Source organism: Manis javanica, chromosome 3 (genome assembly GCF_040802235.1).
Source record: "Manis javanica isolate MJ-LG chromosome 3, MJ_LKY, whole genome shotgun sequence".
NCBI lineage: Eukaryota > Metazoa > Chordata > Mammalia > Pholidota > Manidae > Manis > Manis javanica.
The window spans coordinates 135,617,206-135,632,661 of record NC_133158.1 but is presented as its reverse complement, the minus strand read 5'-3'; the positions used below and the strand labels follow the sequence as shown (position 1 = coordinate 135,632,661).

Here is a 15,456-nt window from a genome sequence, read left to right as displayed (position 1 = left end):
AACCCTCAGAAAATTTTATCTATACTTTTTAAATCACTTCCCACTTGAACTATTGGTATTTGTAAACTGAGCTTAGCTACTCCATGGCTAACTTATTTTTATATTTCCCACATCCTAGTTCCAAGTCCTGGATTTGACAAGTTCTCAGTTCATATATGTGAATGGTTAATTGAGTCAATGAAGGAATATAATCTATTAGGGTTGCCGAACATTGTTTTCACCACCAGTGACTTTGGGCACCATGAGGTCTGGTTGAGGGGAGAGAGACAGAACACATTGGTGGGGACAGCAATGATGAAGACGAGCACAAGGGTGATAACAGCTAATCGCATTTATTGTGTGTTTACCCTGTGGCATGCACCAGCCTAAGAACTTTACAAGTGTAAACACAATTTATCCTTCACAACAAGTCTGTGGGGTAGGTAGATATGTATGCAAATCCTCATTTTACAGACGGGGATGCTGAGCACAGAAGTAATTAGCGATTTTCCCAGGCTCATGTAAATAGCGTAACAGATACTTCTCAACACTGGAAGTGCACTTGCTATTACAAGCGCCTAAGAGGGAATTCCTTATACATTTCTCCATTATACAAAGCTTCTTTCTGTCTTTCTGATCTGCAATGGGGAAAGGATTTCCCAGGTAAAATACTCCACACTTATTTCTCGGGTTCTCATTCATGAACCTGAAATAAGTTTAATGAGAGCGAGGACCTCATCTGTCTTGTTGACAACATCTTCAGCCTCTGGGGCAGTGGAACAGAAAGTGTGCCAAGCATCTTTCTTGCATGAAGGCGTGAATGAGCCTTTTATGGATAACAGTAAGGCTAAAGAGGGGACTCTCAACTAAGGTTCCCTCTGAAAGTTCCAGGGTTTACTGGTCCCCTGGGGAGAGCTTCCCAAACTTCCCTGATGATAAGAATCAACAGTGACACTTGATAAGTATCCCTTGTCCCTGGAGATTCTGAGTCAGTGGCCTGAGGTAAGGAAGGCCCAGGGATCTGTTTTCCTTGATGTGCTGCCTTGGTCTGGGACAGATGCTGCCAGTGGTTCTACGCTAGGGAAACCCTCACCAAAGGGTATCATTCTGTCCCCAGGACACCACCTCCATGGCAGTTTACAGACATTTGCAAATTCCCCCAAGAGAAACAGTCTCTGGCCACTGCTGCCACCTCTTCCAGAAAACCTGTGCATTATGCTGGATTGTACAGGGGTTGGGGCCCAGCTGATTCTCTGTGGACTTCTGTGATCTCAGTCAAGCCTGGGAAAGTTCCCATTCACACATTTCTTCTCCCACTCCTGCCCTTTCTTTGGGTGCATCAATGTCTGCTGGATGAATAAGATTTCAACATGGGCAAAATGAGCAAGCCAGGCAGTTGGGAAGAACAGAAGTGGTTCAAAATCCTCAGTTTGGGGCTGCACATAGTAGCATACAAACACAAACAATGACAACCAAAATATATTAACACATCCTGTTTCCACTGCTTTCCTTCTGACTTGAAGAACATTCTTGTAACAGCTCGTCATCTCTGGGCCTCAGAATCTTTATCTGCCTTTTAAAAATACATTATTTTCCTTAGTTATAATGGGACAGATATTGTGACCTCTGGATCTGAAGGATTACTTCAGCCTTACAGGTATCATTCTCTTTCTTTTCTCATTCTTATTTTCCCCTCTTCTCCCAACTGGGCAATCTATGCCCAGAAATCAGTAGAGAACATCAATTTTGCTTGGGAGAAAAAGTAAGTGAAAATACTATCTATAATTCTCCTAAAGTCTAGAGCTAGGTATCTAACCCTTAGCACTACTGAAATTTTGAGCAAGATAATTCTTGTCATGGGTGAGGTCTTGCTCTTTATAGATGTTGAGCAGCACCCCTGGCTCTACCCACCAGATGCCAAGAACGACCACAGGCTGCAGTTCTGAGTTAGGGCACTCAAAAATGTCTCCAGATAGTGCCCATCCCCCCAACAGGACCAAAACCACCCCCAGCAGAGAACCACTAATACTGAGTGATTGTTTATTACAATGTATTTTTCTAAATGATAAGTTGGCTGGTTTTTGGTACTTAGGTGTTAACCCATCAAGTTGATTGAACATTAAACAAAAATATGAACATAATTTTCACAAGAGCTGTTCATTCAAAAGGGTCATGTCTATCTTATCAGTTGTGAAGTCTAGTGGACGCCATAAAGAAGCTGAAATGGAATCTGACAGAGCTGAGATTTTACAGAACAAATTCAACTGGGGGAAGAGCAGGTAGCCTAACAAAAATGTATCACTTTTGGCAAAAATATCCAAAGTGCAATGTACTTTGCCAATATCTTTGCCCTTGGATTTTTCTTTTTAACTTAAGGGTACTTCAAGTGTAGTTTTAATCTGTATGTTCCTGGTTCCTATAATCTAAAAATCATCAAAATGCTGTTTTATGAGTATCTCCTAAACTTTGATGTCCAAGAAGCCTGCAGGCCCTTTTTTATGTGCTTATTTTCTTTTGAACCAGGAAATTGTGTCTTGCCAAGAGCAGATGGAACTTGAGCCTCAAAAGATTTCAGATTCTGTTTGAAACATAGAACCCACAAATTCTCCACAAGTTTGCTACTTGACAAAATACATGCTTTCACCTACTCTTGGACCAAATCCGTCTTGGTTCTGTTTGAAATCACAGCAAAATCCTACATACCTAAGGATTACTCAAGGAGAAAAAAAGCAATCAGGCTGAAAAATTCTGGCACAATAGTTTTGAGCTGGACTCATCATCAAAATGCTATCCAAAGTAAGAGAAAAGGAGAGAAGATAAAAGGTCTGATGAGAGAAAAAGGGACAGAGAGAGATCACCTAAGCAACGTGTTCTTTGACTTTCCCGAGGACCAAATCCAGCAAGCAAGATAGCACATCAAAGTTAACTTGTTTACATATTAGATGACCTGTCCATTTTTTTCCCCTTACCATTGATTTCCACAGTACAAAAATATTATTTCAGTGGCGAGGATGTAAACCTTATTCATAACAGGATTTCAACCACATCCTGAGAATGAAGCATCTCTCAGATAATGTGCCCTCATTTATATTGAAGGCATGCTGGTTTTATTTGTCAGTGTTTGTTGAGGGGGTCACAATATCAGGAAGCAGGAGATGGCTCATCAAAGCGTCTCTGCGAGCCCCTACTACTCATCAATTAGACAGTACCTTGTTTTTAACATCAGGGCGGAAATGCATCTCCCCTGACCCATTGTTAGAAGCTTCCTTCTGTCTTTAAGTTTTTTGGAAGGAGCACTCAGGACTCAACTTCTTTTTTCCAATAGGTAATTGTCACTAATTAATGCTTCTGTTGCGCACAAGAATGTGGACCTGTGACCCTGAGTAATCTGGCCTTATATCTCTGGCCTTGGAGTAAGGATACTCTAATCTCCTGACACTACCCACAGGGCCTGGGTCATAGCCACAAGGCTTCCCACCAGGTTCCTGCGCAGGCCTCTCTCTGTTTCAAAGCCAGTGAGTTCAGTGGGGCAGCCTGACTTCAAGGACAATGTGGCATCAGGCCAGTGATTTTAGTCAGAGGTGAGCAGAAAATCTCTTCTCTGAAGGTCTGGAGATCTTTCTTCTGAAGCCAGGGCCTCTATAGTTTTATTCATTCCACATACATTTTCTGGACACCTGTTCTAAGCCAGCCTCTCTCCTAGGCACTGAAGACAAAAGGAATAAAATAGAGTGCCTGGTAGCAAGGAACTAGAACTAGCTTCAAGCTCAGCACTTGGTTAAAATATCCTTTTAAGTGTAATAAGACAAGATGGTCTTATCTCCTTTTTGGGTGTGATGGAATTTTTTTAATGATGCTAGTGATTTTCTCACTTACAAAAATTGATGAGCTCATATATCCACTAATTCATCTCATTTCTCAATAAGATTCTTTCTTGGCTTCCCCCTCCCTTCCCTGCTGCCTCCCCTCTCCCCACCGCACAAACTAAAGCATGAGAAATTTCAGATGAACATGATACCCACAATGACTTCAAGATAAATATATGGAGATATATATATAACTCTTCCCCATGTTTCTTTTTAAATGTTTATAGTGGTTTGATTTCCACAGTTCAAGAACATATCACCGTTTGAAAAGGAAGGTCCAAGCATGTATTTTGTAGCCATGCAGGCCTAAGTGATAGCAACAAACCTGCAGCTAATAAGCAGGGAGCTTTTCACACCTTCAGTGAAGCCCCAGATTATGGAGGACACCTGTCCAATATTCTTCCTTCACTTAACCGGAGCTGTATGTTTTGCTTCCCCTCTAGTAGTAAATCTTTCTCCAAAATCAAGGCTAGGAACTACCCTTGTGCATAAATACCACTAAATTAATTTCAAATCAGTAAAATAGATATAAACAAATGCCCAACATTTTTTTTTTTAAAAAAAGGAAACTCTAAACTTCAGAATAGATAAACAAAAGTTTTGGTGCTTATTTTGTGAAATAGTCTTCACATTACAAATGTTGAATTCCTTTGGATAACTCTTCCCCATGTTTCTTTTTAAATGTTTATAGTGGTTTGATTTCCACAGTTCAAGAACATATCACCGTTTGAAAAGGAAGGTCCAAGCATGTATTTTGTAGCCATGCAGGCCTAAGTGATAGCAACAAACCTGCAGCTAATAAGCAGGGAGCTTTTCACACTGCCTCTTTTCGGCTTATACGGACGTGTGCAACCACTTGGGAAAGATAGCAGAGCTCAGTGTCTAGGAAGACTCTGAACCTGAGCTGCCAAGTTCAAGTCTTTCTCCTCTGCTGAGTTGGCAAGTTACTAAACCTCTCCAGTGCCTCAATTTTCTTATCAGTAAAATGGAGGGTTAATAACCATAGATGAATTCATTATCTCTAAAGCTTTTAGAAAGTTTCTGGCCCATAGCGAAAGCACTATACAAGTACAGCACTGTGTACAGTACATATTTACAAAACACATTGGCTTGCACAGATATTTGACACTATACTTAAAGGAAATGCAGACTAGGGATACATTAGGAATAGCTGTTACCTTGGCTTGACATTCTCACTGTGCCTTGTATTCACCATGTTCATGCCCCCCCTGGCCAACTAAAAAGCCGTTAACACAAGAACCCTGTCTTACTCATCTTGGTTATCTACCATTAGACCCAAGATTGTGCTTATACATTGGGGATCCCATGAGAATATGAGCTAGATGAATGAACACATGGATTTGATTCTTTATTTCAAGGCTGAATTAAAAGTTATTTCTACTAGCATTTTTACCTCAGCAATTATTGAGATGTCTTATACATTAATGGTAAAATGTTTGGCTTATTAACTTGACTGGGAAATTTATTTCCCAGTGAGCCTTATTCAGGTTTCTACTTGTTAAAAATAAGTGAACATCTAAAAATTATTTCCCACACACAGATCTGCCAATTATACATAAGGATAGACTATTTCATACCATTATGTTCATAATCCAGTTGTTTGTGGAAATCCTGATTTCAGGGAACTTAATTTGGTAGTTAAGAGGCATTCAACTGGCAACTTAGATGTTAGTTTTTTTGTATTTGGGTGTTTTTTCCCCCCATTGCAACTCAGCGAATCCTTCAAAGTTGGTTACATGTACTCTCTAAAAATTCTAAGTTAAATATAAGCATTTCTTGAACTAGATACCATCAAGTTTAATTTTATCTTTCTCACATAAATGTTAATCAGGAACTAAACAGATAATTTCCTTCTGTCACATAGCAATTCCACTGTGGTGGAACAAAGTGTTATCTTAAGTTTCACAGAGCAATTGTTCAATAATTCCTGTTGATGGCTCCTTTCCAAATCTTCTAGAAAGGCCCAGCCTGCTAGCCCTTGAAGCTGGAGGGGGGCGAGCAAGGAGGGGGTGGTTGCTGTCAGTCAAGAACTCAGTGTTGTGGCACACTTGCTGGTTCCCCCCCAGGAGCGGCTCCTGCTCGGGAGGCCAACACCCGAAGCATGCTGTCTGTTTGATGACAATTGCTAAGAAATCTCTAAACCTTGAAAGTGTACAAAGGGAGCTTAGAGGCAGCAAGGAATGTTTCATGTCATCCTGGTTCGGTGAATTAAATTATTAGGAAGTTTGGAGAAGAAGAGATAGGGGGCTTAGAGAAGGAAATTCATTCCTTGAAGCTGAAAAGCAGCACCAGGATCAGTCCCTTCTCAAGTTCAAAGAATTCTGCTTCAACACAAGAAAATATTGTTCCAACCTACACTACCTAACCCCTGCTAGAAAAAAGTCATTTACAAAACCATCCTTTAGAGTTGGACCAATTACTCTTTTTAGGTAGACTGCCCAAAGGAGAGGGAAAATTCTGACACATGTTTTCCCATCAATTTCCTCATACAGATGAAATACGTTTGTTGAATCTCAGGTAACACAGAGCCCTGAGACTATTCAGGACACCAAATCCGTTTATGACACTATTCAGTGAAATTTAAGAATTAAAGTGAGTACAGAACCACTTGAAATTAATAATCAATTCTATTCTTCAATTCCTTATAAGGTTTGGAGGTCTATGATCCAACAAAAAGTAGAGTTATGTTTCTATTTTAATTTTATTTTCCTCCCCCTCTTCCATTACTAGCAGCAATTAGTCAAACCCAATATATTGCTTGAAGATGGGAGAGTGGCTTGTTAAGGAGTGGGTCCTGCTCACCATCACAAAAACATGCAGACTTTTTCAATGAAAAGACAAAGACAAATAGGGAAAATGTTAACAGAGGCAATACCAGGGGCAATTTTTTTTATGTATTCTGTATTTTGTGTCATCTTTATGATGAAAGTGAATTGTTTGTATAATATGTGTATATTTGTGTATGTGGATGTGCACATGGTGAGATGTGTCTTCTTGACCTGACTTCAATGTTTTCATAAATCACCAGCGAATCTTGTTAAAAATTGAACAAGATTCTGGTTAAATAGGTATGGGATGGGCCTAGAGTCTGCATTTCTAACAAGCTCCCAATGATGAGCATGTTACTGGTCCATGAACAACACTTTGAATAGCAAGAGTGTGGGTTCCTCAGGTTAAAAGCTACACAAGGTGCCTTCTCTCCTGCCGTGCCAAGTGAGGTTAATAAACTTGATCCCAAAATTCTAGAAACAGCAACCAAAGAGAGATTTCAAGAAAAGATGAAATAGCTTATAGAACTTGAGCTATGGTGTCACTGATTTTTCTCAAACAACTTTGGTCTATAAAGACAAGACTTGTCCTCTACCTCATACTGGCCAGAATCTAATGGCTAGTAGGAGGAACAAGACTATGAGCGGAACAGATTTCATGCCTATTATGGTTCTAGCCTAGGAATGAGCAGCCCACATGACATCAAAGTCTAGGCTGGCCATTCAGATCCATGCACAAAGCTTCAAGTCCTGAAATGCTAAACCTTGACTGGCCCCAGGCTGCTTCTTGGAATAACTGCCCTCCCACATCTAAGGTGAATGGATTTTCATTCCCTGAGCCTTGCTCTTCAACCCTCAGCTCCCCTGAGCTGGGCTCTTTCCAAGCTCTCTCCTGTAGGGCACTCCTTACAAGGTGGCTCCACACAGACCAGGGCTCTCCTTCTTCACTTCTTAAAACTCTTTTTCCTTCCTGTTCAGTGCCATCAAAATGAGAAAATGATTTCATATCTATCATCTCATTTAATCTTTATACTGGGCTTATAGCAGATTATCAATCACATTTTAGAAATGAATCTCAACATAAAAACAGTAAGTGACTTGCCTAAGAAGGGCCAGCAAATAGGTGACAAGACCAATCTGAACACACACATTCACACACACTTCCTATTATCTTGCTGACCCCCTCTAGCCCTTCAGGTCTTGGCTAAAGCAACCATTCTCAGGTACAACAGCATCCACAAGGTGTGACTGTAGAACTGCAGATTAGTCTGTATCACCTTCACAGGGAACCTGAGGGGAAAAGTGGGCAAGACAGGAAACTGAAGGAGGAGTGGGGAGACCTCCTCAGGGTGCAGCATGGGCTTGAATACCACACTGACGGCCATCACTTTGTCCTCTAATGGGGCGAAGGAGTCACTGAAGACACTGGGCATCAACCCGAACCAAAATGACTGCCCATTGGCTTCTCATGTATATTGTCAGACTTAACCAGTCACCACTTCAATTCACAATATGAAAAATAGGAAGGATAAAATACTGCTGATAACATTAGGTTGTTTTTAACCAATTAATAAGTAAACTACCACTTGGCTTGCACCCACTGAGATATAATTGACCTAAAAACATCAGAGTAATTCTGGTTTAGTGATATCAATTTACGTTTCGCTTCCCCACGGCATGTGAGACATGTAGCATAAATCGATTAAATATTTGTTCAGTTAATACTAGTAATGAAAAATGAATGAGCATTTCTCACCTAAGACAGTGGACTCTAACACAAACCATACAGTGGGCTAACGCATTTTAGGAACAAGAGTCGTTTCTATTAATCAGTTGCAGCATTTTGTTAAAGCTGCTCCTCTCTCACCTAAACATTAAAGAAAAGAAAAAAGAGGCCCTCTCTTTCTCCAGTTCAGAGAATAAAAGCCAATGCAGAGTTGAACCAACAAGAGCTACTAGCCTGCAAAATATGGTGGCATTTACACGGTTAATTTTGCTGCCGTTTGTGCCTGAATTTATCATGGTTTAGAAAAAGTAAATTGCGAGGCTAACACAGCCCTCGTTCAGGAGTCCACCAGCGGTGGCACATCCCCAGTCGGGCTGGATATTTAGTGCCTCTGGCGGAGAAGGCCGAGGAGAGAGCCCGGGGAGGGATTACTGCTCCATGCTGCCCATAAATCACCCGCAGCACTTCACACAGTTCCACTTCGCACAAATAAGGCAGGGCTGGCAGTGTGTCACCACTGCACAAAAAGAAAGAGACCTGGATGCCTTTGGCCTGCCTGGTGCCGCCCCTCCCGGTGCTCATGAAACGCAGAAGCACCCCAAAGTTTGCATTCGCCCGCTGCCTTCACACCCTCCGCCCTCATTTTCCCTGGGGAGGAGACTGGGCATCAGGTATCTGGTGATTTTTAGCAGAGGCAGGTCACCACCAACCCCTGATGCCAGAGTCACCTCTCTCCCTTGTTACTGAGCCAACTCAGCCTTCGCCCTTGCTTCACCTTCCTCCAACCAAAGGCGACAAATCAAGGGTGCCCTCCGCCCCAGGTGTCTCCTGCCAAACAAACTTCCGGACAGCCCTGCTCGCCCCTGCCCAGGAATTTTCCTCGGAATCTGAGAATCGGGTTTGAGCGATTTTTTTTTTGAATTATTTTAAAAAACAAATTTGCTCTCCTTCTAAAACCTGTATAAACCTCTAGGGGGTGCTAGTCATAAATGTACAGAGGATGAGAGCTATTGGACCCAAAGGCTCAAGTGAAAAACAGCACCCAGGTGTCCTCCCCACCCCCACCCCCAGCAGAACCAGCCCTTCGTGTTCTAAGACAGTCATCAACATGATTCCTGAAAACAATAGCAGCTTCTTGTTTAAAATGGAACTGCACCTGCTAGAATAGCGTGTCAACAAACAATTGCTTTGTTTGTCGTATTAGCCATCCAAGCTGAAGCAATGGGACTTCCTGAAGTGAATGCTGGAATACTTATTCTTAGAAGGGGGACAAAATTTTCATTTTAACACAAGGCTCAGAGGGCTGGAGTGATGGTCCTCTTCCTTCCTTCTTTTGTGCTCCCAGGGTTCATCTTACTTGGTTTTCAACAGGTTTGTTTCCATTGCAGTCCTCCGGCCGCCAATGCCCGTCGTGCCGTATTTGGCAAATGCACTCATTTCTGCTTCCTCTCTGTGAATGACCAAGGGCTTAATTGTTGTTCCACCATTTCAAACAGCTCTCAGAAGATTCTTCCCTCCTCTGCTAAAAGAGTTGGGATGAAGCCTGATAAAAAATTATTTGTCAAATGTTTAATCATTGCTAAATCACTCTAGCATTTCAATTTTGCTGTCTAATTAAGAAAAGCAGTCTATACTTCCAGCTTTCCTATCACCGTTTGATGCTTGTCAGTTGATCAAGCTGGGACACTTTTAAAAGGATTTATTTTTGTAGAAGGTGCTTTGTTGTGATTAAAATGTGTTTTAAGTGATTCAGCCAAGGTTGTCTCCATGGGCTCAGGAAGTAACCACAGCCAAAATACCCTAGAGACGGAAAATATGAAAGGTTGATAACACCTATCATTACCTTTATCAAGGTGCAGCCAGACACCAGGTTCATGTGAGCAAGCAAATGTCCAGGCCTCCAACACCACAGATTCTAATGCAGCCAATGCAAGCAACAAGGACTTAACAAGGACATGAAATCTAGTTTTTTTTTAGTGCATTTGTTTTCTCTTCTGTAAAATGGAAGGAGATACAGTTTAAACACTATGATTATGCTATTGTCAAAATAAAAAATAATGTGCAAAACACAGTCTGATACAGGAGAAAGGCTGCAAGGCTTAAAGTCTGCATTTAAAAAGCTGTGTGATTTTGGGAAAGTCACCTCACCTCTCTGAGCTTCAAATTCCAAATCAGTGAATTGATGCTGCAGTCTAGCTGCTTTCTAAATTCCTTCTCAGCTTAGAAATCCTAGGATATCCACTCTCGCTTAAGACCCAGACTTGCAAGGAATTAAAATAGTCCAGTATATAGGATGGAATTGAAGAGTTTTCCTGTTAATTTGAAACTTTGCTCCATTTGACATTTCTTAACCTCTTACTTGAGAATTTACTTAAGTTCTCAGTACCTGTTTCCTAACCTATAGAATGGACATATTAATAACATCTACTTCATTGAGTTGTTACAAGAATTAAGTATATTAATACATGTAAGTGTTTAGAGCTACACTTGACATATAGTAAGTACTCCATAAATGTTAGCAGTCAGTAGTAGTTGTAAAATAGCCGTTTGTTTCATTTGATTACTTATAAATGTGTTTTGAAAAGTAAGCTCAGGCAGGAGATTTTGACTGTGCCCCTTTCAAATTGCTTCTAAGTAGGTGCCTAGAACATCTGCAGTGCCGTCTGCACTGTTACTGTGGGCCATGACCTGCTGGCACAGACAGAGATAAAGCAAAAGCCAGTGAAAAGAAGAAATCTGCTTAAGACTGACAAGAGGTAGGACACTGGCCACCAAGTTTAAAAGCTGACAATTTATGTTTCAAGCACTCTAGCCCCTCTTTCTCTTTCTCTTTCTCCATACTGAATATTTTGAGCTATCACACAGATAACAACAGATCCCTACCCAACAGAAGGTGCCTACACAGCTTCTGCCAACAGTCCCATCATTCTTAAAAGAAAGCGACCGGACTACCGTCATTTCCAGCCTCAAGACTCTATGTATCTAAGAACCTGCTTAACTGTGGGCCATATGCTACAAAGAAAATATTGACAGATTAAGCGAAATTAGACAGTGCTATGCCCGATACTATCTGTGGCCCCTACCCAATATATCTCATACAACATATCAATTTCCACTTATGTGCAAAGATTATATCACCATATCCTTGAGACATTTTTGTCAGAATAGCTAAATATCAGTGGGAATTAGTTAATTTGATTAAATGACTATTACTTCTCATTTATACAGCTCCTATTGTGTGCCTGGCACTGCACTGACTCCAGAGTTTCAAAGATAAGATCGGACTCTCATAAAAACAAGCCATGCTCTCAAGGACTCTCAGACAGTATAAGGGAGCAGTTAAGAGCAATCTCTGGGGTCAGACTGCCTGGTCATGGTGGCCAAAGGGAAGAATGGCAGGTACTTCATGAAAAACGTTTCACTTCACAATCTTTTCCCAATTCAGCTCTGCTTCCAGATAGAGATTACTTACTGAGCCAAAGACCAGATGAAAATAGTAAATCAGAACTCCGAAAATACAGAATGTTTTCTTCACATATATTTGTGGCAGAGAACTAGAAAGGAAACTGAATAAAGCATGGATCATTGAGAGCAGTCAAGTCACAGTGCAGTTCAGATAGAAAGCCCCTTCCTTACCTGGTCTCTTTGTTACTAGGTGGTGTGGTCAAGGTAATCCTGATTAGTTGTTTGTATTCTCCACCCTTCATCATTCTAGAGTGAACCTAGATAATCCACATATAAATCCAGATGACCACTGATGGTTTATGTGAAGTGACAAAAATTATATTGAAAGTGCGTGATTTTATGAATCACAACTCAAAGTTACAAAACTCAAAAATTGCCCTTTCATATACTCCAGTTCAATGTGCTCTCTTACTAAATGACAATGGTTCACAACAATATGCTTAAATATTGTTAAAGAATGATTATTTTTAAAACTACAATATTTTCATTGAACAAGCAATTAATCAATTATGAGTTATATGATTTGCATAAAAATCAAATACCAACAACAATCCAGATTCACATCTTACAGAAAATATAGGTTAATGTTTGAAATAGTTGTTCAACTGTTTTTATTGGACTGTTTGTACTTTACATTTCCAAGAAACACATCCACTGAATTAGAATGATTTGGGTCCATTTATAAGTTCATAAAATTTAATTCTCCTCTACCTGTCCTCCTTACCCTTTAAAAAAAAATCATCTAAAAACAAAACAACAGTTTGTAGGTAGAAAAACTGCTGGGTCTCCTAAAAACACAAACGTGTGTGCACAACAAAAACAACACACACACACACACACACACACACACACACACACGTCCTTTTTATGTAACAAAAAGATTACTCGGTGACGTATTTCCCACCTCCTTTCTTCCTGCCTTCTCATTCCTTTCCCATGCTGCTCATTCCAACACTGCCTTTAACTCTGATGACTCTTATTAAACACGACTACTTAATTACCATCAATCTATTATGCTATGTACTTCACCTCCACTGACACATCTGATCCCATTATGTTCCTGACCTTTAATGGTCATCAAATCAAAGTCAGTTCAGTGTGGGCCTGACACATGCCCAGGTCACAGAGATGAGGGCACAGGGGCCCAGCAGACCACGTTACCCTGCCCTTGGCTTAACACCTTTGTCAATAGAATTTCACAACTGGGAAACTGCCAGATTTCTGCCTTGCTTGAATAAAATGCCCCTCCTTTTATAGAAAGCTGAAATAAATAATTACACACACTCTGATCAGCACTGGCTTTTGTATAACTGGTGCCTCTCCACCAATATGACACTCTGCCCTCTCTGATGTTTGTATCAAAAAGTCCTCAGTTGAAAAGTGCAAATCGATGGGGTAGCCCTCTAGAATACACCAAGCATTCCTCACTGGCAAAGTCGCCTGCAGATACCCCAAGAAAGGAAACTGAAGGACAACCAGAATATTGCCATAGCAACACCACCAAGTGGGTGCCTGCCTTCCAAAGAAGTATAAATGCATGGAAGTGTCTGGGACCCTACACTTGTGCTACCCTCTGACAGGAGCAGCTGTTTAGGCTGCTCTACCTCAAAGCCACACACTGAAAAACACCCCCACTCACTCTAATGAGATAGCCATTTATAAAGGAGCCTCTTCCGGCTGGTGAGGCCTGGTTATTGTTATTCACCCAAAGGCCTTCCCTGGTGGCAAACATGGCACTGTTTTCCCAGACCAAACATGGACCCTCCCGCGAGATAGCCAGACACACTGTCTGGTGTGCACAAACATTTCAGCTTCTGACTGGACTGCTCGACCTGGTAGTGTCTTCCCTTGCTTTACTTTACTAATGCATGTGTATTTTTACCAGCCCCTCTGGGAAAATTGCCCTGTTTTATGGCAATGTGTCGCTGACAAGGAATTTCTCATCAAGATTGAAATCTCCAACCATCTCCAACGCTCCCAACCTTACTGTGTTCCAGAGTTCAGGGATGAGGAGGTCCGACCTTGAAACGAATTGTTGCACTATTTACAAAGCAGTGTTGGGGTTTCTTCATGGCTGTGATGAACGAAAACCCACGCATTGTGACCAAAAGGCAATTACAAACATTTGCATTGTAACAAATTAATACTGGAGTTATTTCTTAGAAAAGCAATGTTTTCACTTAGATATTTTTTTCTAATTTCCGGATTCTCTGTTTTCCAACTGAGTGCTCATTACCTAATATTTTTTCTTACACCTCCTCCAAAAAGACACCAGTCTGAAATGATGAAGTACATATCCTATTAGCTCCTTCTTCTCACTTTTACCCTTTGCCTGGTTAAAGCTGTTGTCACAACAGTTTTCTCTTTTTAACCAGGCTCTTAAGCCTTACCTACAGAATATTAAATGCTTTGAAAGTCTTAACCAAGGGCCTATAACGAAACCCAACTGTCTAATAATTGTCTCAGGTATGGAGCTGCGGCAAACTCACTTCCCTGAAAAATACGAAGTTTAACTGTATGAGAAATGGGAATGCAAATAATAAATCAGCAGCAATCCCATTATCATCTTTCATCTGAAAGACTGAAATCACAGCCTTTCCACAAATCACTTCCCTTGATATTAAATGTCTTCCAAAAGATTCTAAATGTCTTCTAAATTGAACTTAATTGTTAAGGAAGGATACACTCAGGTGATCTATCATTAGATCCAGTAAAAATATTTGGCAATGTGAGTTTAATTTCCATCTGAGACTCTTAAGACAATTGACAAGCAATCAGAGATCATTCCCATGTTTGGAGGGGTATCTGAAGCACACAGCACAAGAGAAATACAAACTTCCCATGTCAGGCAGTTCAAACTTACTATTAAAGAAATTACCCAGCCAAAAACTAACATGGAAAAAAATGGCTTAAACTATTATTTGGTATGTAAAAGCCAATTATGATTCTATTTCCAAAAGTTAATTTTATTTGTAAATTTATGTACCTAAATAATGGTTGCAAAGAGCAAAAAATATTCCTAATACTTTCCTGAGATTTTTTTTCCTTGAATTAAAATTGGAGTATTAGAAAGAATTCAAATAAGCAAGACATAGGACTAATATGATTATAATATTAACTATACCTTCTTGCATTAGTTATGTGGCTTGTCCTCATTCCCCAAGACCCATCTCTATTTTCACTGATTATATTATATTAGAAAAACTGCCATGATACTGTGTATACTCAGTATAGATTCCTTTATGTATACCTGGCATAAGCTGCCCAGTTAAAAAGTTAACAATAGTTGGGAAAGTGTGGCAAGTGAATATCCTGTTGTTTTAACATATATTCACCCTCCAAGTCATTAATGGGGAGTTTGGCAATTCACAAAGTCTTGGAAAATGTCTTGTCTATAGCTCTACCTCTCCCTCCCACTCTACAAAAAGGACCTTGACTGCTCCTGTGAGGTCCCTAAGCTAAACTGTACGGCAGTGATAGTTCAGAGGTTTGCCCAGTGCCAGCCCTCCACACCAGCTTTACTCTCCCTCTGAATAGCAGTGATTTCAAGTTCTAAAGGATTAAGCATCTGTTCCTTTACTTTTCATGTAAAATACACCTGGTTTCTAGAAACAGGCTTTCGAGTTCCATT

The 15,456-nt window shown here is 40.5% G+C and overlaps 1 protein-coding gene across 8 annotated transcripts in view; it reads right to left on the bottom strand.

The window, feature by feature from the left end:
- The window catches only part of MECOM (MDS1 and EVI1 complex locus), a 537,754-nt gene that overhangs the window by 482,266 nt on the left and 40,032 nt on the right, over positions 1 to 15,456 (bottom strand). The gene's annotated exons all lie outside the window — the stretch shown is intronic.